The 21,665-nt window shown below is 36.8% G+C and overlaps 1 protein-coding gene across 1 annotated transcript in view; it reads right to left on the bottom strand.

Moving 5' to 3' along the window:
- The window catches only part of UGT8 (UDP glycosyltransferase 8), an 84,457-nt gene extending 63,263 nt beyond the window's left edge, over nt 1–21,194 (bottom strand). The window contains exon 1 of the mRNA XM_023220063.2: nt 20,675–21,194. The gene's annotated coding sequence lies outside the window, so the exon portion shown is untranslated. The remainder of the gene's footprint in view (nt 1–20,674) is intronic.
- Between the last annotated feature and the right edge of the window lie 471 nt (nt 21,195–21,665).

Below are 21,665 nucleotides of genomic sequence, written 5' to 3'. Positions count from 1 at the left end.
TTTTTGCCATTATTTTTAATGGTTTTTGCCCAATCTAATATATGATTTTGCACCAACCTAATATATGATTCCAACTATGAAGACATTCTGGAAAAGGCAAAAATATAGAGCTCACAACAAGATTAGTGGTTGCCAAGGGTTAGTGGGTAAGGGAGAGACACACAGCAAAGCACAGGATTTTTAGGGCAGTGAACTGCTATGTATGATACTATAACGGTGCATATATGTCATTATACATGCATCCAACCCCATTAAATGTACAACACCAAGAACGGACCCTAATATAAACTATGGACTTTGGATGGTAACAATGGGTCAGTGTAGGTTCATTGACTGTAATAAATGTACCACTCCAGTGCAGAATATCCATATTGCAGGAGGTTGTGCATGTGAAAAAAGGGAGTACTTGGGAAATCTCTGTATTTTCTACTCAATTTTTCTGTGAACCAAAAACTGCTCTAAAATTAAAGTTAATTAATTGTTTTAAAAGGCTTTCATGCAAGCAGCTCATAATATTTATCTTGGAGTTTTTTTATAATTATATAAGTATCTTATTTTCATTATATAATTTATTATAATTAGATAATTAGTAATATAATTATCTTATATTTTAATATAATTATGTTATTATAACAGCCTATATTATTTATACTAAAGCAACCTGAAAAATATTCAATAGAAAGAAAACTAAGCAATACAAATAAAAATATGAAGACATATCAAATGCACCATAAACAAATATAATGACAAATGATATCCCAGAAATACAACCTGCAACATATATAATAGATACTTAACTTCCCTAAGTATTCTCCTGAATTCATTTAGTGCAGGAGAGGATTATTACCATCTGCAAATCTTGAAGATATGTTAAATTCTCAACAACTGGGATTGATTAAATAGACTGTCAAGCATTCACATAATGCAGCCACTAAAATAATCTTACAAAAAGAATATGGCATAACATATTCAAGATTTAATGTTGACTGAAAATTAGGATACTAAACATTATACATATCATGTAGCACTTTGCAAAATATATACATGTGTACATATATGGGAATGGTACTTGCCAAAATAGTATAATTTTTCTCTGGATAGTGTGAATTACAAGGGTTTTAACTTTTTTCTTCTAGGTATTCACAAAGGAATTCATAGTGGGCATGTGTTACTCTTATTGAAATAAAAATAAATATTATTTTAAAGTAACATATGATAAAAAATACCTCATTCACAATAACAATAAAGGGTACAACATACTTTTTTACATTACCAACATAGACTATTTGTTGGCTATAACATGGCCAGACTTCCCCTGAAGACAGATACACAGGAATATTTTCTAAATGTATAGAAACACTTTTGTTTTCATGAAAGAAAATATTCTAAAATAGTTCATCTTTCCCATGTGATAAATAGACTGATGGGTTTCTTTCAGATCCCACTGGATGATTTGTTGTGCTTTGTTCGGAATTTAATCAAAATTATACCTATATTCATTGGAAAAATATAAAAACAAGAGAGAATACATTTTTTAAAAAGAAACAGTAATGATTTGGAATATCCATATAAATCTTAAAACATATTTTAAAACCCAGTAATTAAAAACTGGAACTAGTCCAAAAATTCTACATGAAATCAATTGATCAGTGTAGGAAGTCTATTTGAATTCCCTGAATAAATATAAACATAATATATGATGAAGGAAGTACCACAAATAGGTGAGGAAAGAACAACTTATTCAACAGTGTTAAAAATTTGCTTTATATTTGAAAAATAAAATCACTACATTTTTTACCTTAAACCTTCCTTAAAGTAAATTGAATAGCATAGTGTTAAAAGTTTTTTGGATAAATCCATTAAAAATGTTTAGTTTTAAAGGATTATCTGGAAAGAGAAAACATTAAGAATAAAGCAAAGAAAACAATTGCTTTTACAAATAATAGATTTAATTGCATAATCATTAATATTTATGGAATGTTTAGAACATCTGGAGCAGGCAGAGGTTTCCAGTTTAAATGGCAGATTAAAAAAGGTGTTTCCATTCCTTTTCTCCCGAAGCTCCATCGCAAATTTGAGTGAAGAATATAAAAGAAAATAAATACACACTAGTTCTGAGAAGTGGTATGAGGCATTGACAGGGCTACAGTGGAATGATTGAACAAATGAACAAATTAGACTTGTCTCTCATAAAACCGGCAAGGATGTTATTTTTAGTGATAATACTCAACTCTTGCAAAGGCACAGTGTAGTCTTAAGAAGTTGGTGAGGCCAGGTGCGGTTGGCTCAAGCCTGTAATCCCAGCACTTTGGAAGGCTGAGATGGGCGGATCACGAGGTCAGGAGATCGAGACCATCCTGGCTAACACGGTGAAACCCCGTCTCTACTAAAAAATACAAAAAACTAGCCAGGCGAGGTGGTGGGCGCCTGTAGACCCAGCTACTCGGGAGGCTGAGGCAGGAGAATGGCATGAACCCGGGAGGCAGAGCTTGCAGTGAGCTGAGATCGGTCACTGCACTCCAGCCTGGGTGACAGAGCGAGACTCCGTCTCAAGAAAAAAAAAAAAAAAGAAGTTGGTGAAAATGTAAACTCGTGTAAATGTTCTGAAATGCAACTGACATATTATTTTATAACACTACAGAAATACCAATACTTATGTACAAAAATGTCCATTGCATTCACAGCCAACAGCAAACAGCCAGAAACCACTATAAAGTCAGTAGTAGATTAATTTAATTACAGCATATTTTTATGACGGAAAATCATAGAACTATCAAAAATCACGTTTGAAAATAATTTTCATATCAGAAAATACTTGTAACATAACACTAAGATCAGAAATAAAATTATGTATATGATATATACATATATGTATATATAAAGTGATTATAATGACAACGAAGTAAAGATGAAACTGATAACAGTTTAAGGTTGTGGACTTGAGCAATTTTCTTTCCTTTTCTTACATTTTTCAGGAGTTTCAAAGATTTCTACCAAAAGTAGGTAATTCTTATAACAGCTATCAGCTGGCACATCCCTGGAGCTGGAGCCTTACTCTCATCCTTCCTTTGGAGTTAAGCATCTTAAAATATCAGTCTCTATTTGCTGGTCTCCACTTACTCCTCAAATGTTTACAGTCAGCCTTTGAATCCTCCACAATTCTAATCAAATTCTTGTTGTTAAGAGCACTAATGCTTCCCAATATTCACACAAATGCCCATTTTCCACTTATCTGTTCGGATTTCCCTTTAACACTAGCCACTAGTGATTCTCTCTTCCTCTAAATTCTCTCTTGGCTTCTGGGATACTACTACTACTTGACTACAAGATTCTGGCAGTGGAGTAATATACTGCCAGAATCTTGAAGAAAATCCAAAATTCAAAGAATGTACACAAATTTGAAGACTATACACAAGCTGCATATCAGTCTACACTTTTTTCTTCCTATTAAAAATTATTTCTATGCTTGCTTTCAAGACAGAACGCCAAAAGCATTTTAATAGGTGTATCTACCACTCACCATAGGGAAGCCATTTAACATTTCAGTATGAATTAATTTGGGCAAAACAGTAAGAATATCAGGATACTGGTGGTACTATACTTAAATGTCATACATTCAAAATGTTCATCTGTAAAAGTGATTTCTCCAAGGCCAAAGGAAGGGTTTCTTTGTTTGTTTGTTTTGTTTGAGATGGAGTCTTGCTCTGTCACCCAAGCTGGAATACAATGGCACAATCTCGGCTTACTACAACCTTCACCTCCCGGGTTCAAGCAATTCTCCTGCCTGCCTCAGCCTCCTAAGTAGCTGGGATTACAGGCGCACACCACCATGCCCAACTAATTTTTGTATTTTTTTTAGTAGAGACAGGGTTTCACCATGTTAGCCAGGCTGGTCTCGAACTCCTGACCTTGTGATCTCCCCGCCTCAGCCTCCCAAAGTGCTGAGATTACAGGCATGAGCCACCACGCGTGGCCTAAAGGAAAGGTTTTAAACCATTAGTGCTCCAGAAAACAAGTTAGATTAGCTACAATGCTCCTGTGCCTAGGTATCAATGGTTCATATATGCTGAAATTTGATAAAGGAACACCCTAATATACTATTGATATATTTTAAAGACGAAAATAGACTTTTATAAAGCCCCTGTATTTCCCATTTTTCCAAAGAGACTACAGCTAAAATACCAGAGTTTAATACCATATGTGACTCCGGTAACATTACCTTTTTTTTTTTTTTTTGGGGGAATACATTAACTCTCTTTATTTTGTATTTTTATTTTAACTCTTAAGTTCAGGGGTACATGTGCAGGTTTGTTACATAGGTAAACTTGTGTCATGGGGATTTGTTGTACAGATTATTTCATCACCCAGGTATTAAGCCTAGTAGTCAATTATTTTTCCTGATCCTTTCCCTCCTCCCATGCTCCACCCTTGCTATTTAAAAAAAAGTGGGGAATCACCTTTTACTACCACTTGAAAGAATCATTCCTCTCGTTTCTCCAATTTAAGAGCTGCTCATTGTTAATAACTCTGAACTGGAAAGCATTAATGTGGATGAACCATTGAACCATATAAGAAAAAAATGACAAGCACATAAACTACATGAAATAAGTTCATTTTTGAGAGTCTATCATCCCAGCATCTCAGCAATTCATTATTGTAAACAAGAATTAATCAAAGTACCTTTGCATTAAAGGAAAAACAAAATAAGTGCTTATGGAAAATATAAAATCATTTCTGTATATGGTGAATTATATTTAGAAAAATGAAGGGGGTGATTTAGTTTAAAGCAGATGATGTAATCTGAAAGGGCTAAGGTTCTCAGTACTTTTAAGTTTCCCTGGCATTTACTATTATGTGGACTGCAATAATGTGAGCAAATGCACCAATCAATTGCCACAAGAGGTCAAACTTTGTACTACATAGAATATTGTAAGAGAAACTTCATCTCTCTTCAAAGCATCTCCTACAAGTAAGCCTTGGAAAATGCCATCCAGCAAAATAAAAAATAAATAAATATGGATTCAGTTAAATAAATATTCATTGAGTATCATTACTGGTGCTTTTAAATAAATGTAAATTTTATTTAAAAAATATTTTTTTCTGCCTTTCCCTAGTATGACTTAAGCTCCATAAAGGTAGGGATTTTAGTTAAACTTGGTAATTGCTTTATTCTCATTGCCTAACTATGTAGTAAGCACTCAACATTTATTTACTGAGTAAATGACTGCAATTATTATTTTGAACCAGGATATATAGATGAACCACATGCATCTCCACTATCAGCCCCACTTTTTTCTTTAATTGTAAATAAATGAACTTTCTAATTATATGACTTTTCTTACTTTTGAACAAAATTCTGAATCAAAAGCCTTTGCCTGAGGTACTAAAGTTATTTGCATAACTCAACTATAGAGAAAATTTCTGGGCTAATGTGTACTACAGGTGGAAGAAGAAAGTAGTAAATAAAAGTGAAATACTGATTTCAATACAGCTTTTCCTTGATTCTGGGGTCTTTCATTTTACACATTCACAGTAGTGTTATAAATGACCAAGAGAACTGCCTTTACCTTTAGTAATAACAAAAAGTATGAAAGGAAACTAGAACTTAGATGCTAGGCATAGGCACATGAGAGACAGCTGTGGCCTTTGTTGTTTCTTCCAGTAATGGAATCCACCCTACTTCAGTTTGGCTTAAGCCAAAAAGGCAAAAGACAATTTTTCCCTACCTCTGTAATAGCTGGTTTTAGTTACATAAATAAGTTCTACTCAGTGAGAGTGAAATGGAAGCAGAATTGCTATGTGCAATTTCTAATGTATGCCCTTGGAGTTTCACTTTTCACTTGCCTGCCAGCTGGAATGAGGCATGGTAATGATTAACATCCTGGACCATACAGACAGAAGTATAAACCAGAAAAGGTATAACAACAAAGACACTTGGGTCCTGAGACTGTGAACCATAACACCAGCCCTGCCTGCTTATGCCCAAATTATTGTGTGTGAAGTAACTGAGCTACCTTTTCTAAGTCACTGAAGCCCTAGGGGAACTCAGGATGCTGGTTTGCCTAGAACAGGGGGTGGAGGGGGGGAGTTTCCCAGGATGTGGGACTTTCAGTGCAAAAACTGGGAAAGTCTTGGGCACATGGGGACGAGCTGGTCACCCTATAGCTTTGACTTAACATACAAGTATCAATAAACAGCAGCTGTTTTTAATTGCTACATGCCTCCTTCCCTGCATTACCAGCTTTCTAAACATTATCTCATTTCATACTGAGATCACATGAAGGCAAGAAAGTGGCCCCTACTTTACAGATAATAAGACTAAGAGGATGAAAACTTGACAAAGATCTAGTATCTAGTAAACTAATGTACTCATATCACACTACGTGAAGGGAGAAAGAAAAGAAAGTTTAAAAAAAAATTGTTAACTGTGGACCAACTGCGGAAAAACCCAGCTTTATATCTACTTGGCTGTTAAGTAGCCCAGGTTTTAAACATGTATCTTTCATCTGTAGGCAATTCTTGTTAATCTTGAGTTATTTATGGTGACTATTAGCAAGTAAACTACTAAAAGCAAAGAATCCCTTAAAATAACATTGTAGAATGGGAACATGTTGATTTCAAGTAGGAGAAGAAATAATTCAGAAAATTGAGGCCACCTGTTGTTGGTTAAAAGTGCCTCCTGCCCAAAAAACAAACAAAAAAACAAACAAAGAAAAGGTCGGGCACCTTTGGGAGTACAATCTGGGTGAACACCTCACACTGACAGAACTCAGTTTGGCTGTCAGTAGTTAATAAATATAGGTAGCTCTAGATTTTCAAAATCCTCCACATTACTAAATATTTTTCATTCCATCAGAAAAAGTAAAGAAATTTATTTGTATAGAAGCCCACAGCTTAACTGCAGAAATAAAACTGAAAAATGCTGAATGCAAAGGAAGAAGAAATTTGGTTCCATTTCACAAACTTAATGAAATAAATTAATCCAAAGTTCCCTGTCATAAGTTTTTGGTAAAAATTTCTAACACAATCACTTTTACTTTTAAAATATTGCTTTGCCTGATAACAAAAGCAATATTTTAAAAGAGCATAATGAAAAATATTGTATTACTATTCCATTCCTTATACTAGTATATCATCTTATGAAAAATAAGATTAATAGAAATCTCTACAAGTATTACAGATGCAGACCTCTCTTTACACACATGAAATACTGAACGGAAGAGACCATTAGGAATACCACTCAAAAAATTCAGTTTTGCACCTGGAACATTCATAAGTGCCAAGAGGAATACAAAAGAACTTCTTATGAAGGAGAGGTTATAAGGAAAGTTGTTGTTGCTATTGTACCATTCCAAGCTAGGTGCACTTAACACTTCTTCAACACAAGTATCTGCAGTTATCTCTTTTCAGACATCTACAGTACAGATGGTGAAGCTGTAATGAGAAACTCAACCCTATTTGCTTATCAGTGATAGCTGGCTTAGGCCCACCTGGGGAGTTTCTCTGCAAGCACTAAACAGGAAGGTAAGATAAAAACAAAAATATAGTGAGAAAATAAAAATAAGATAATACGAATATCAACAGACTGCACTCAGTACCTTGTACATAGTATGTATCCAATTAATGCTTGATGATGGTGATTAAATTTAACTATTTAAAACACAAACATATAATCACATAATGAAGTTGTTTTCAAATTCTGGCATCCAGAAGAATCACTTCAAGTACTTACTAAAAATACAGGTTCCAAAGTCACCTCAGCAAATAAGCTGTTAAGGAGTTTAGGGAAAAACCCAAGAATCTGCATATTTAGTAAGCAGCTGGGGATATTTGTGCAATTCTCCACCGGATTGACAGATAAGGATCTAGTACTTGCTACTTAGGTGCAATGAGAGAAATACAGGTAATACAATGAAAGTAACGTGGATCCAACTATCAAGACCTGAATTAAAGTTCAATTATCTTGGGAATTTAGAAAAGCATAATGCACACAGCCCTAGATTCCCAGGAACTCAGAATAAACAATTCCAAACAACTTTCTGTTTAAATTTCTGTATACAAAGTACCAGCAGTCTCTCAGGAGCACATGAATAGTTTTAGTACTTAATAAGTAGTAAAGAGACATAGTAGTTCCTTTCATTTTTATTTTGTTTAATAGTCAACTTCCCCATTATTACTTAATTAATTAAATTCTAAACTAATTTGAAGTAGTGTGTTAGTAAAGTATTATCAAGATCAATTTAGATAATTAAAATAATTGTTAATGCATATATAAATGTTGGGGTTTTTTGGACATATATGGTACTTGGTAACCTAAGACTATCTTTTCAGTTAGCTCACAGTTCAAGTAGTTTAAATTATAAAGACATCATTTTAAGTGACATATAATGAAAAGAAAAATAAAATGATTGTAGCATGCATCTATGGATCTGCAAATCAGTAGCCTTTGTCATTTAGGCCAAGTCATTTAATTTAGGTCCCTAATTTTCTTCACCTGTCAGGTGGGGCTATGAAATTAGATAATTTAAAATATTCCTTACTATTCTAAAACTTACTGGGAAAAAAAAGGGTTTAATAATAGGTTTAATGAGATTGATATCTTTGGTTCATCAAAAGTAGTTAAGATCAAATCAATAAATTCTAAGAAACAAAATGAAAGGAAAAAGAATTGACCTTGATTTTAAATTTTAAGTTATAGAGAATCATTAATGTCAGACACACTTTATAGGGATACTATTAAAATATAAATTGCGATTCAGTACATGTAGGGTGGGGCCCCATCATACTTATTTATGAAACAAGCTCCCTAGTGATATGGGACTACTGGTGCTTGGAGTGCATTTTGAGTAAGCAAGGATTTACAGCAAAACCATAAGGCTGAATAAAGAGTAATGAAATGATCAATAACATGGTTAAGCAAATCAACAATACCAATAACCTACTGGAAAATAATATTTTTAAATTAAACATACATGAAAGGACAATTTGCTTAAAATAATAAAAGAACCTAATAGATCTAATGGGCAATTTTTTTAATGAACCGATATGTGGTAGGATGCGCCAATCTTTGAACATATGGCTATAGTCCAACTGCACATAATAATTACCTGGGAAGCTTTGGAAAAATAGAGATGCCTGAAAACCTGCCATCTACAACGAAGTTCAATCAAATAAGAATTTCTGGGGAAGAGGCCTAGGACTAAGGGTTTTGGACTTTTTTCAATCCTCCTCCCCTTTATTCCCTGTGATTAAAAATTAAGAAAATCTAGGCTACACTTATACAATGTCATAGCAAAGTATACCAAAATAAACAACTAATTCAACCCTGTTTTTTTTTTTTAATAAACTAAAACATGTATAGGTTTATCTGAACTAAAAATGTTTGTTGATGCCTCAATAACCAATTAGTAAGTAAAATAAGATACGAGTTAAGGTTATAAAACTAACCTGGAAAGCATTTTAAAATCTAAACTTAATTTTTTTTTGTCCTTAAGATGATCAGAATTTTTTCGTTTTGCGAGAAAAGTGAATTGACAAGACATCGGGTATCATAGATAAGTGGATCTAAAACATCAGTAAGCGTCACAATCACCTGGGGGGCTTGTTAAAACACACACTGTGGGGCCTGCCCTTGTGGTTTCTGATTTTACAGATCTGGGATGAGCCCAAGAATTTCCATTTCTAACAAGTTACCAGGTAACACTGATGTTTCTGTTCTAGAAACCAAATTTAGACAATTAGGATAAAAGTTTGTAATTTTTTAAAAATGCAATTTTCCTTTTTAATAAAACAGTGGTATTAAAGCACTTATGTCTTGATCACATACCTCATTTTAAAATACATACGTGTATATATATATATATATATATATATATATGTAAACATATGTCTTCTAAGTATTATTATACAGGTAAGAATGTATAGTTTTATGTCTTCTAATATCTATGTGTGTATATATATATGTATTTATATCCATATATATATGTATCCTACAGAATAAGATATAGGTTTCTATTTCTACAATTCCCCAAGACTAGCCTGGTACAGTTATCTCCACGTATCTGCATCATGTGATAAACATTCAGCAAACAATATGGAAATTCTTTGTTTTGATTCTGATCCCATCTTTACACAAGTGAGAAAAGTTTCATAAATCATACAACTGAGATTATCTGAGGCTTTACAGTCTAACATGTATACATTTTCTTTTAAAAAAATACGAAAACAGTGATTGATGTTTTAAAATGCTTTGTTAGTACTCTTCATAATTCTCTTTTATTGGGATTTTAATTAGAATCCCATAATTGCTAATCCCAAATTAGCAAGTGAATCTGGTGAATATCCAGATCAAATTTTCATCTTCTCCTGCAATGAAACATATTCACATGTAGGAGAAACAGCTTTCAACACAACATTACTAGAGATTCTTAAGGCTACAGTAATGTTGTAGAATCACAAAAGATCATGAGATTGTTTCCGCCACTAATGAAGATATCCTTTCTTTACTATCACTAGTTTAAACGTATTTTTAACATTATTAAGAGTCACAAAATAAATTTTTATGTAATGTATCAAACATGTTTTCAGGACAAAACTGACCAAATATAAACAAGCAAATTAGAACAAGAAACAAAATTCTAGGTATTTTCCTATTCAATTATTTGAACATCTTCACAGGTGAACAAATAACAAACTTCCCTATTTTATAAAATTCTACCATCATCACTAGGACAAGGTTGTATTAGATAGGTTGAGTATTAGATAAAAAATAGCAGTTATATTAGTCCCCAGAAGTGGAAAAATGTTGGTAGTTTCTGCAGAAAAACGGAATGAATTTATCTAATGTTCCTTTACTAACAGGTAAGAATGTACAATTTTGTGTCTTCTAAGTATCTATGATTATAACAGATATTCACCACAATGAGACAAGTCCAGAGAAAGTCTTTTGCATATCATTGCCATTGTCTTGTGAAAATTAGGTAAATATACTTAAACATTGACACGATGTATTTGTGCCAAAATGATACCAAAATTTTAAAAGTCAAACTATTATTTGACATATGGCGGTGACAACTTTGGAGAGTGTTTATATGGTACAGATAGAAGATGCTGGATTAGGACCTAGGAAATCTGAATGCTAGTTCCGACTCTGCCAGCGAATAACTGAACTAGCTGTATAACACGAGACAACCACCCCATAGAGACTTTGCCCTTTTCACTACAAATGAGGGGTTTGAAATCACCTACCTTTAGTTTTTAAATTGTGACTCATTTTTTTTTTTAATGAAAATATGTTTTTTGACAAACTAAAGATACCATTCAACCACGTCTGAATATCTTATCTCTGATCAATAGTGGTTGTCCAAGGTGTATGAGGAGACAAGAGACTCCACCCTCTAAGAGTTCATACTCTCCTTAGAGGCAAAATGAAACTTAATTGTTAACATGAATATATGTACAAATCAAAGTCACAGAAAAGTGACAGAGACTGGGAAGCCACAGTCTAAGGTGGGACTTGAGTGTCAAAACCTTGGGTGAGAATTTAGAAGTGCAGAAGAAAAAAAAGGCAGGACATCTCAAGAGGGGGGATATCCTGAAATGAATGCCCCAGTGGGTAAATAGAATAGAATCCTATTGAGGCGTATGAGAAAATGAATAAGTCTGATCAGAAAGCAGCTAGACAATAGAAAGCCTCGAAAGCTAGGCTAAAAGTTTTAGATCTCCATGTGAAAATAAACGCATAGTCAAATCACACTCGAAGGCAAATGGGTCAGTAAGGACAAGTGACTGATGGTTATGGGCAGTGGGAGGTGATGGAAGGTCAAGGTCATGGTGAAAAACAGTCATTTAATACCAACGGTGAAGAAGTGATGCGGAACTACACCAAGACATCAAGAGGTGAATGGAAAGTCTCAGGCATGGGAAGAAGGTCTTCATGAAGGACACAGTGATCAAATTAGGAATAGATTAGATACAAAGGGTAAAAAAGAGTGAATTCCACAACACCAAAATCTGTCTTTGAAGACTGAGGCAAATGGGGATGTCAGATCTGAGTTAGGAAGTTGAGCTGGGAACTCTAAGCTCTTGAGAGTATAGAAGAAATCACAATTAGAAGTACAGATTTGTGAATCATCTATATATAAGTAAAAATCCAGTCTATGAGCATCAAGAACTACACCAAAAGAGTGAGATCAGAGAAGAGGAGAGGTGCTGGGACAAAAGATGTTATTAAAAATGCCAGGAAGGAAGAAGAGGCACAACCAAAGATCAGATGGAGAGTCTCACCATTACAGATGAGAAAGGGGAAGGGACTCTCAAGGAGCAGGGAAGAAGCATGGAGCAGAGGAGGACATTACTGAGGACTACAGTGAAATTACTTAAAGGTAATTTCAGTGGGATCAAGGTTCAGCATCCCCAGAACACGAGGCAGGTGGCGAGCTGTAGTTCAAGAACTTGTTCTAGGCAAGAAGCTTTAGTTCTAACATCAAATTCCCCAGACTAGATTGTCATTTTGACTTCAAAAAGTTACTTGGGACTCTATCAAGTTATGAGCTGTAAAATGCTACTACCTATAGGGCAATGCTCCAGGAGCAGAATGAGGACTAAACAGTAGAAATATATGTGTAAGAGATTTGCAAACTACAATAATGCTGTATGAATCTAACACTTTACTAGGGGAAACCAAGTAGTATCTCTAATATAAGATTAGTGTCAGAGATGGTTAACTGTAACATTTTCCCACCAATATTCCTAGCAAACTTCAGCCTGCCCTGGCAAGGTGTTCCCTATTTTGGATGTTGAGGACCACAGGCATGTGGGGGGTTTCGTCTGTTTTAATTAAATTCATTCTCAGATCAATACCATGGTTTCCTGCTATAACACACTCAGTTTACATAAAGCCCAAATATGACACTGAAACACTATTTTTTCTTCTTGAGTTTTTTTTCTCCATTATTTTCCCTTCCTTCTCCCCATCTTGTCCTTATCCCCTGCTTCTAACTTACTTCCCCTTACAGTTTCTCTGACTCTCACTTTATCTCCATTAAGATACATTCTCACAAATGTCTACAAAGTATTTTCAAAACAGGAGAAAATAAAGTCAGTGATCAGCATGAACGTTCCTTAAAACAGTTTTATTCTTGGCCTTTATCCATACATTTCACCATTTTTCCCTCCTTTTGAATAGACAGGCAAACCTGTTTGACTAGTTTTCCCCTAAGAGCTGCTCCCCAGATTGGCTTGGTGAGAACAACTCAATAGGGACAGCAGCACAAATGCAAAATCTATGTAAAACACAAGGGCCTTCTTCATGAAAAGAACCCAGAGGAAGGGCCTACTGCGGAGCACTAACTGCCTAGTCTTAGAACAGCTCTCTCAAAGCAGGAAGACACCACCACTGAATCACTCATTCCGTTGCTAATAAAAATAATTTTTTAAATTAAAATTTAATTCTTCCTGTTGATGCCTCTGAATAATGGATATTATGAGAAAGAGGTAGAATCAGATTAAGACTTAAGTGTAGAAGTTTAACAAACTCCAACAGATGAGACTATATTCAAGATGTGTTATAGAAGTGTGTCCAAGTTTGTTGTTGTTGTGTGTGTGTGTGTGTGTGTGTGTCTGCTTAATTAAGCCCATTAAAAAATTTGAATTTGCAAAACAGGTATTAATAATCAAAATAGGATTTTTTCTATGGTAAATTGTATGTTGATATTGCTTTAAATAGCAAAGCCCCTGGGTATATTTAAAATATAATGTGCTTTAATGTCACTATCCACAATTTTTTTCTGTAAACTATTTCTAACAAACAGAAAACTATAAAGATTAACATAATAAACATCTGTATGCCCATCACTTAATATTTAAGAAGTGTTAAATGTTTGCCCTATTTTCTTAAATTCTATAAATATGACTCAATTTATAAAAGTTGAATTTATATACAGCTTACAGGAACCTATTAGAGAACATAGAGCATGTTTGCACACTTGATTCTACTTTGTAAATGCATGTGCACATTATTTAAACTTAATGTTTCACTTGGAAGAAAATTAGCCCCATAGATTTTACTTATTAAAGCAAGTTATAGCTAATGTAATAACTAAAAAGTCATGATTTGGTGTCTTGAAGTATTTTGAATATTAAATTTCTTCAAAACAATTAAAAAGCACAAAATGATTTCACAAATTTTGTTATATAATATTCCCAAATCAAGCAAATATTTACCAAATCAGATATGAATGTAAATGTCTTTAATGAACTGGACTCCTTGTAGATGCATTTCTGTTATTTATATCAAGTCAATGGAAATAGATTATACCTTCAAAATAAAATCAATACAGTGATTACTCCAAATTAACAATTCAGATACATAGTACAACGCTACAAGCAAACTATTTCTGAAATGTTCCTACTATACATCTTTCCATCTAATCTAAATATTTTAACATTTACACGAATGTCCATCCAGAGAATACGAACTACACTGTCCTAGATACCCTGCCATTCATAAACCAAAGGTACCATTTTTATTTTGGCTATGCACTCCTAAATGCTTACCTAAGTGTGGCACTCTGTATAAGTCAATTTCAACTTGGCATCTGTTATCTCTGTAAGGGAGTGCTGAGCATGACAATATACAGTCTAAAACTGCGTTGGTGAATACAGAACATGGAACTAGAAGAAATCCTAAACTGAAAATCACCTGCTCAGATTACTATGCTTTACAAATAACAGGACCATAAATCATGAAGGACTAAGCACAGTGGGGGAAAAAATAAAAGCACCAAAACGCAACTGTAAAATAGAGAGGTGCTGATAACAAAGAGTGTGGCTAGCGATTTTCAGGTAAAGAATATGATCAAATATTAAAACTACAGATAACAAATTCATTTCATCTTAAAAATATGGAACATCTAATTTTGTTTTGTTCAACAAATATGTATTAAGACAACAATTATTTATAATATGCCTTATAACCTATTAGTAAACAGTATGTTCAATTGTTGATTCCCACACCAGTGCAAAGATGTAAACATTTTCTCAAATTATGCACTAATTACAGAGTAAAAAAATTATATACATATTAAAATAGAAATCTAATTTAAAATGTTTATCTCTAATATAAAGCATTACTTCATTCAAACAGAAAATCCTAGGAAAAAAGTAGGTATATTTAAATATTACCATAGTAATCTAAATTTGACAAAAAAAAAAAAAAAAAGCAAACAAACCTCTACAAATCAGTCCTTCCCCTATCACACAGGGTAATAATTATTTTTCACATGTTGATTTTTAAGACCTATGAGGTATAGAAGTTTCTTAGGAATCATCAAATATTACATTACATTTTGTTAAATTTTGAAATCATCTGTATTGTTTTCTGAGTTTGTTTTCAGCTACTACTAAAACGAATAATCAATGTCCTTATAGATTACCTAAGGAACTAGAACACAATTAAAATACTAAGAGTACTTTAAACAGGACATTAGAAACCTGTAGGTTTAATTACCAGGTGCTTTATAAACACAATGTATATGCCACCAGACCCTCCAGACTGGTGGAAGCATGGATTGTCCTGAGAAACCCAACATCTCTGCAATGTTCTTCAGGCAATTTCCACTCTCTCTTCAAGGACTTTGTTCAGTTGACTCCATCTGCTCCCTTCAAAATTTTCAATGGCTGCTATTCTACTGGCTTCTAACCCAAAAAGTTAAAAGTGTGATCAAGTTTTCATCTTAAACATATATTTTCAATCACTCTCCGTGAATTCTGAGAGCAAGTACTTGTGAAAGCAAAAATGACTAGGACCTTCTAAACACAAATTCAAGTCCTAGTTTCCATAAAACAGTTAGCATTTGTTAAACACAAACCAGTAACCTCCCAGGCATTATGCTTGACAGCTTTTATCTCATCTGATCCTCGCAGTAGCCCTATAATGTAGGTGCTTCTCACCCCATTTGGAAAATGAGGAAATGAAACTAAATTGTGAGCTCAAGGTCACAGAGCTATTCGGGGCTTGGGACGGGGCGGGAACCGAAACTGTCTAATACCCCTCATTTCAGTACCTGACCTTCTCACTTTCTGAAATGTTCTCATTTTTCAGCTGCTTTTAAAAGTTACACCCCCCTAATTCTCCTCTTGCCTCTCCTGTTCTGTACCTTCTCATTTTTCTTTAATGCTCCCTATTTCTCTACCCAACCATTAAATTTTAGGATCTCCCCAGGCCTCTGGTTCCCTATTAACTTTTGGTACTTGCCCTGGAAAACCTATCAACTTTCATGGTTTATACTTACCTATACACTGAAAAATCCTAAATGTTTCTGTGTGTCTATCCTTTTATCTACCCACCATTTATCTACCTGCCTATTTAGCCCAGGACCTCGCTGCTCAGAACTCACATGCAATGATTCATTGGACACACATCTCCAGTTCGATTTTCTATAAGCACTTCATGTTCAACATGTCTAAAACTGAACTTTATCACTCTTGCTCTCAAATCTGGATCTCCTTTTAAGTTCCTATCCCATCCTCCCATACCACCCACTCCCAATCCTCCACCAAATCAGTCACCTAATCTCAGAGGTTCTACCACCTGAATATTATTGTAACCAAACCCTTTTCTTCATCCCACTGCAAACACTTTGGTACAAGGACCTCAAACTCTCTTACCAAGGCCACTGCAATACCTTCTAAACTACCATTCAAATCTCACGTTCCTCAGATCCCTCCTTCTAGATTGCAGTAAGAGCTGTTTTCTCATCACATCACTCCTTAGTTTAAAACAACCTTGAACTGAAAATAGTTCATACTCCTGAGGATGGCAAACAGCCCTCCACGATCCTGCTCCTGCCTCCAGTGATTCATTTTTTATGTTACCCTCTAAGAAACCCTCGAATCTCCCGTTCCCACACAGAATTCACCACTTCCAACTTTCTGCTCAGGGTATTGTGTGTATATCTCTATCACGGCACTTACAGAACAGCCAGCACTATACTGTAGATATTGAAAATAGCCTGTTTCCTTCTTATCTCCCCCTTTTATGCCTAGAGCCCTCCCAGGGCCTTAACAGTATGCACATCCCCAGAGCACAGTGCTTGGCACATAGTATGCTTTTAACAAATATTTGTTGAATAAAAGAATGAATGTTTGTGAAATGCTTCAGTTTAAGGAGATATGATTACTGCTGTTTTCAAGACCAAATTAAACCATTTTAATCATATTTATTTTATTATGTACCTCCTCCATAAGTAAATTTGCAAAATAATATTTAAATAATTCATGTAGCCTCAAGTAGCAGGGTTCTCAATACTTCTTATTCTGGACTTCCAGGGTAGAAAAATATTAACTACACTACATTATGGTTAGTAAGTTTCAATGGCAGAAAGTAATATGCAAAATATCCTAGTATACATATTCCTAAACAAAGACAATCTGGGCCTATCATAAAAAAGTAAACTTTTTTTAAGGGCTGCTTCAGTTTCTCAGTTTTTCCAGAAGACTTCACTGTCTGAAATTAAGACACCCTCCTAAAGATCTCATACACAAATTTTTCTATAAAAAATACATTAAAACCTTTTATATAGAGGCCACCCTTCTGGAAACCTAAACATTTCAGTTCTCAGTCCAAATCACAAATAAAGCACGTGAACAGAAAGTATCTGTCACAAAGTCTACAGGATTTATACTCAGGCAATAGCCCACATCATTTAATGGAAAACAAAAGACAACAGATAATATAGCAGCAGGGCCCACTCACGGTCTGACAGCAGCAGAAAGTGATAGCCGATAACAGAAAGAAGACCCAGAAAAAAAAAAACATAAAAAGAAGAATGGTACTTCTGTCCCCATTCTAGTATTTCAACCCAGCAGACTGAGACCATTTACTATAAACAAAAACAGCTCTATACACCTCAGCGAATAGCACTATTCAATTCTTTATGAATTCATAAAGACAACTCAAAAAGAAAGAATAACTTACATCAATATTCTCCAAGGGAACAAGGAAGACAGTAAGATTTAGAAATTGCTTGTGGGTTACAATGGCTTATTATTTTTTTTTTTAAGTTTCAGTAATTAATGGTGTGAAGAGTCAGCTACCTAGAAAATGTACTTATGTAAATAAGTACCATTGCAGATGATGTCAAATAAATGGGATACCTTGCATAAATAATCAAAAGTTCTCTCTCTCCAAGTGTATCTTAGAAATTCCCAGGTGTATGTTGGAAAATCCTAGCATGAATTAAAAAGCAACAAATTGATATTATTTGATAAACAGGAGCATGATTTTAAAAAGGAGTTGAGGATTGAAGGTGGGATTTTCAGCAATGTTTAAACGGTAATGAAACTGACAGTTGTTCATAAAGTGCAATAAAATGTTTTAATTTAAATTATTGGGAAATGTAAACTGTCAAAATCTTTAAACAAAAAGTAGTTTTTATTTAAAAAAATTGTGATAAGCATCTTTATTTACTACATTGGTTTGTTTATTCTAAGATGCGTACCAAGCTTAAATACAACAGGCACAGTCCTCTGGAAATCTTAGATTTAAAAAGAGTTTGAATCTGTATAGTAGTATTACCTGGAAAAAGTCAGAAATATAGTTTCGGCTCAGTTATGCCCAACCTCCTAATAGAGAATCAAACTTTTACTAAATATCGGGGCACTATGATTTACTGTAGTTTATAAAGACTCGTATAATACTAAGCCACACAACACTAGGTGTCAACTTAACCTTGTAGGTGGCAGGCAAATCATACAGTACTAGAGTGTTTTTATCTGGCATTATCTAGAATAGTTGCTGAACACAGACACATTCCTAAAGCAAAACCTCAAAACACCAAGAGATAGTTTCTATAGGAGAAAACTAAGCTGGCTAAGATTTAATTCAATTAACACAAACTTCTGGTCTCCTTTACTATATAATATTGAGATGCATGACTCTTTAATTTTAAAATCTCCTGGGGACAAAGTTTGGTTCCTCTTAACACTATTAAAATATTGGTTAAAGATAACTATTGGGTACTGGGCTTAATAACTGAGTGATGAAATAATATGTACAACAAACCCCCGTGACATGTGTTTACCTATGTAACAACCCTTCACATGTACCCCAAAACCTAAAATAAAAGTTTTTTAAAAATAACAGAAAAAAAGACACTGTCTATCCTTCCTCCAAATTTTTTTTCTGGGGATACGTCAGAAGCACGCCAATTCTGAATGAATATAGACGTTTTTGAACATGAAATTATCAGAAATTATAACAACAATTTGGCATTTAGCCAAACTGCTAACATTCACGATACTGATCCTGAAAAACTGGTAGTAGAAGGTGACAGCCTGAGGTGACTGAAGATTTTTGGAGTATTTGGAGTAGTGTGAGTTTTTTTCTAATTTTTACCAATAGGACCCACCAGAATAAAAGACTCTATCGTCACTGTTAACACGGGCTCATAACAAAGGTGATTCTCCAGAGCACGCCTGGTTTGGTACAGCCACCCACTCCTTCCCTTGGCGACATTCTCCGCTGAGAACGCCTAGTTAGCGCAATCCAGCCATTCACATTAGTTCTCAGGACGCTCTCAGAAGTTCTCTACCTTCTCTCCTCTCCCCGCCTAGATGCTGAAAGGTGATGGGAACTCGCGGTACAGGTACAGAGGCTATTCCTTTCCTAAGGAAGTGCTGCACAATGGCACGTTTACCGTACTCAATTTTATAAATCCTCAATTAAACCAACGAGTTTGCATGTAGAGAGTGGGTACCCCGCCCGCCTCCTCGGATTGTCCTTTTGCCCCGACGCACTGCATCTACTTGCACTCTCCGATGCGGTTTGCCTCCTTCAAATCCAAAACACACATCCCAAGCTCCCTCGCCGCTCCTCCAGTCCGTGGAAGGCGCCCTTCTTGTTGCCGGCAGCGCGTCCTTCTCTCCCTGCCCGCAGGCGCTCACCTCTTCTCTAATCCCGGGGGCCCACACAGGCTTCTCTAATACAAGGGCACCCCGTACCATTCCCAGATCGGCGCGGGGACCCGTGAAACCCTGCCACCACTGTACACTGTCCATTGTCGAGGGTCGCGAGGGCACGCGGAAACGGCGGGCCCCGAAAGGTCTCAGCGAGCTTGTACAGCCCTGAGACATTCACCACCCCCAACACATCCCGCTCTTGTTCCTCCTTAGGGGGACGAGTACGGGGGAGTTGAAGAGGTCCAGAAGCTCCTCCTGGCCCCTCATCTCTATCCCTGCCGTGGCAGCTGGCTCCGGCCTCCGGGGGCCGTGGTGCCCATCCCTTCAGGGGTCAAGTACAAGGCCCTCGGCCGAATCGCCTCCCTGTTATACCCTCCCTCTGCCTTGAGCGCACATACGCGAGAGAACCCTCAAACGGATGCCATATGGGAGAAACAGGATTGCTGGCGCTATCAGGGGCCAGCTTAAAAAGATCTCCTTCACATCCCCTCAACCCCTAGCCTTTCTCCCTACCCCGCCAACCCCCACTATCCACTCCTAACTTCCTCAGCCCAATCCCCTCTGTGCTTTCTAATTCCAACCCAACCCCCCCCCCCCCCGCCCCTGGATAGCAGCCATTCGCCCGGCACTCACCTCAGGGAGCAAACAACGCCCCTCTCCTCCACCCAGCCCGCCCCTCTTCCGCCCGCTGGAACGGCGTGTTCCCTCCGCTCACCTCGTCTCTTGGCTGCCCCGCGCGAGTTTGAGTGTGTCTCTGCCGCGTAATTGTATCCGGGACAGAAGGGACCCGTGTTTGTGCGCTGAGTCAGGTGTCGCCGCCTTCGGTGGTTCGGGGGCGTAAGGGAGGCTTCAGAGTTAGCGTGTTCACTAAGGAGGGCTCTCTGGGTTCACAGTTGATAGCAATGCTTTAACCGTGTCCTCCGTCGGGTCCGCAGCGCGCCTGCTCCTCCACAGCTCCCCGCGGGCGGCCAGGCCCCCCGCCCCCCACCCGCGCCCCGCCCTACGCGCGGCGAGCAGAGCTGAAGCGCGCCGCTGTCCTTCCGCACTTGGCTCAGCGGGGCACAACACGGGCCGCCACGCGCTCAGCCTAGCATCACTCGCCTCGGACTGCGAGCGCCTCCAGCTCCCCCGGCTGGGGCATGGATGCAGACGCGCCTTCGTACCACGCGCTCGCAGGCTGGGCGAGGGGCAGAGCGCTGGGATCCGGCCAGTCGCCCGCTGAGCGCGGTTGGCTTGCAGGCTGGGACTTTTAGCTAGCCCACTGGGTGCTCGAGTTGCGGACTCTGATACCGACACGTGGCCCCGCCCACTGTTCTCTCTCTGCGAGGCGTGTCCCGCGCCCTTTCTGCCACCACCCACGTAGTCCCTGTGCCCGCCTTTTATCATCAAGGCAGTTCAGTGAGCTCTGCGAGTTGATATCGCGCGTTTTCTCACCTTCCTACCTTTCCTGCCTCACTCCTGCTGAATCTATTCAAAAGTTATACTTGGGCAAGTGGATGGAGGAGTGTGGAAAATTAAGAGGGTGATGCTTAGGTGAGCAGGTACCTGCACTGCCGCCAACCCAGGCTTCAATTCTGGCTCTCTTGAAGCGGAAAGCCTTAAAAAACGGGAGTTTGGGGATACCGAGAAAAAGTAAATAGGGTTGCTGGACTGAATAACATCCCTCCTCTCAGGCTCCTGCTGAAAGGGCCATTCATGCTTTGCCT

This window comes from Piliocolobus tephrosceles, chromosome 3 (genome assembly GCF_002776525.5).
Source record: "Piliocolobus tephrosceles isolate RC106 chromosome 3, ASM277652v3, whole genome shotgun sequence".
NCBI lineage: Eukaryota > Metazoa > Chordata > Mammalia > Primates > Cercopithecidae > Piliocolobus > Piliocolobus tephrosceles.
This window is presented reverse-complemented; position numbering and strand designations above follow the sequence as displayed.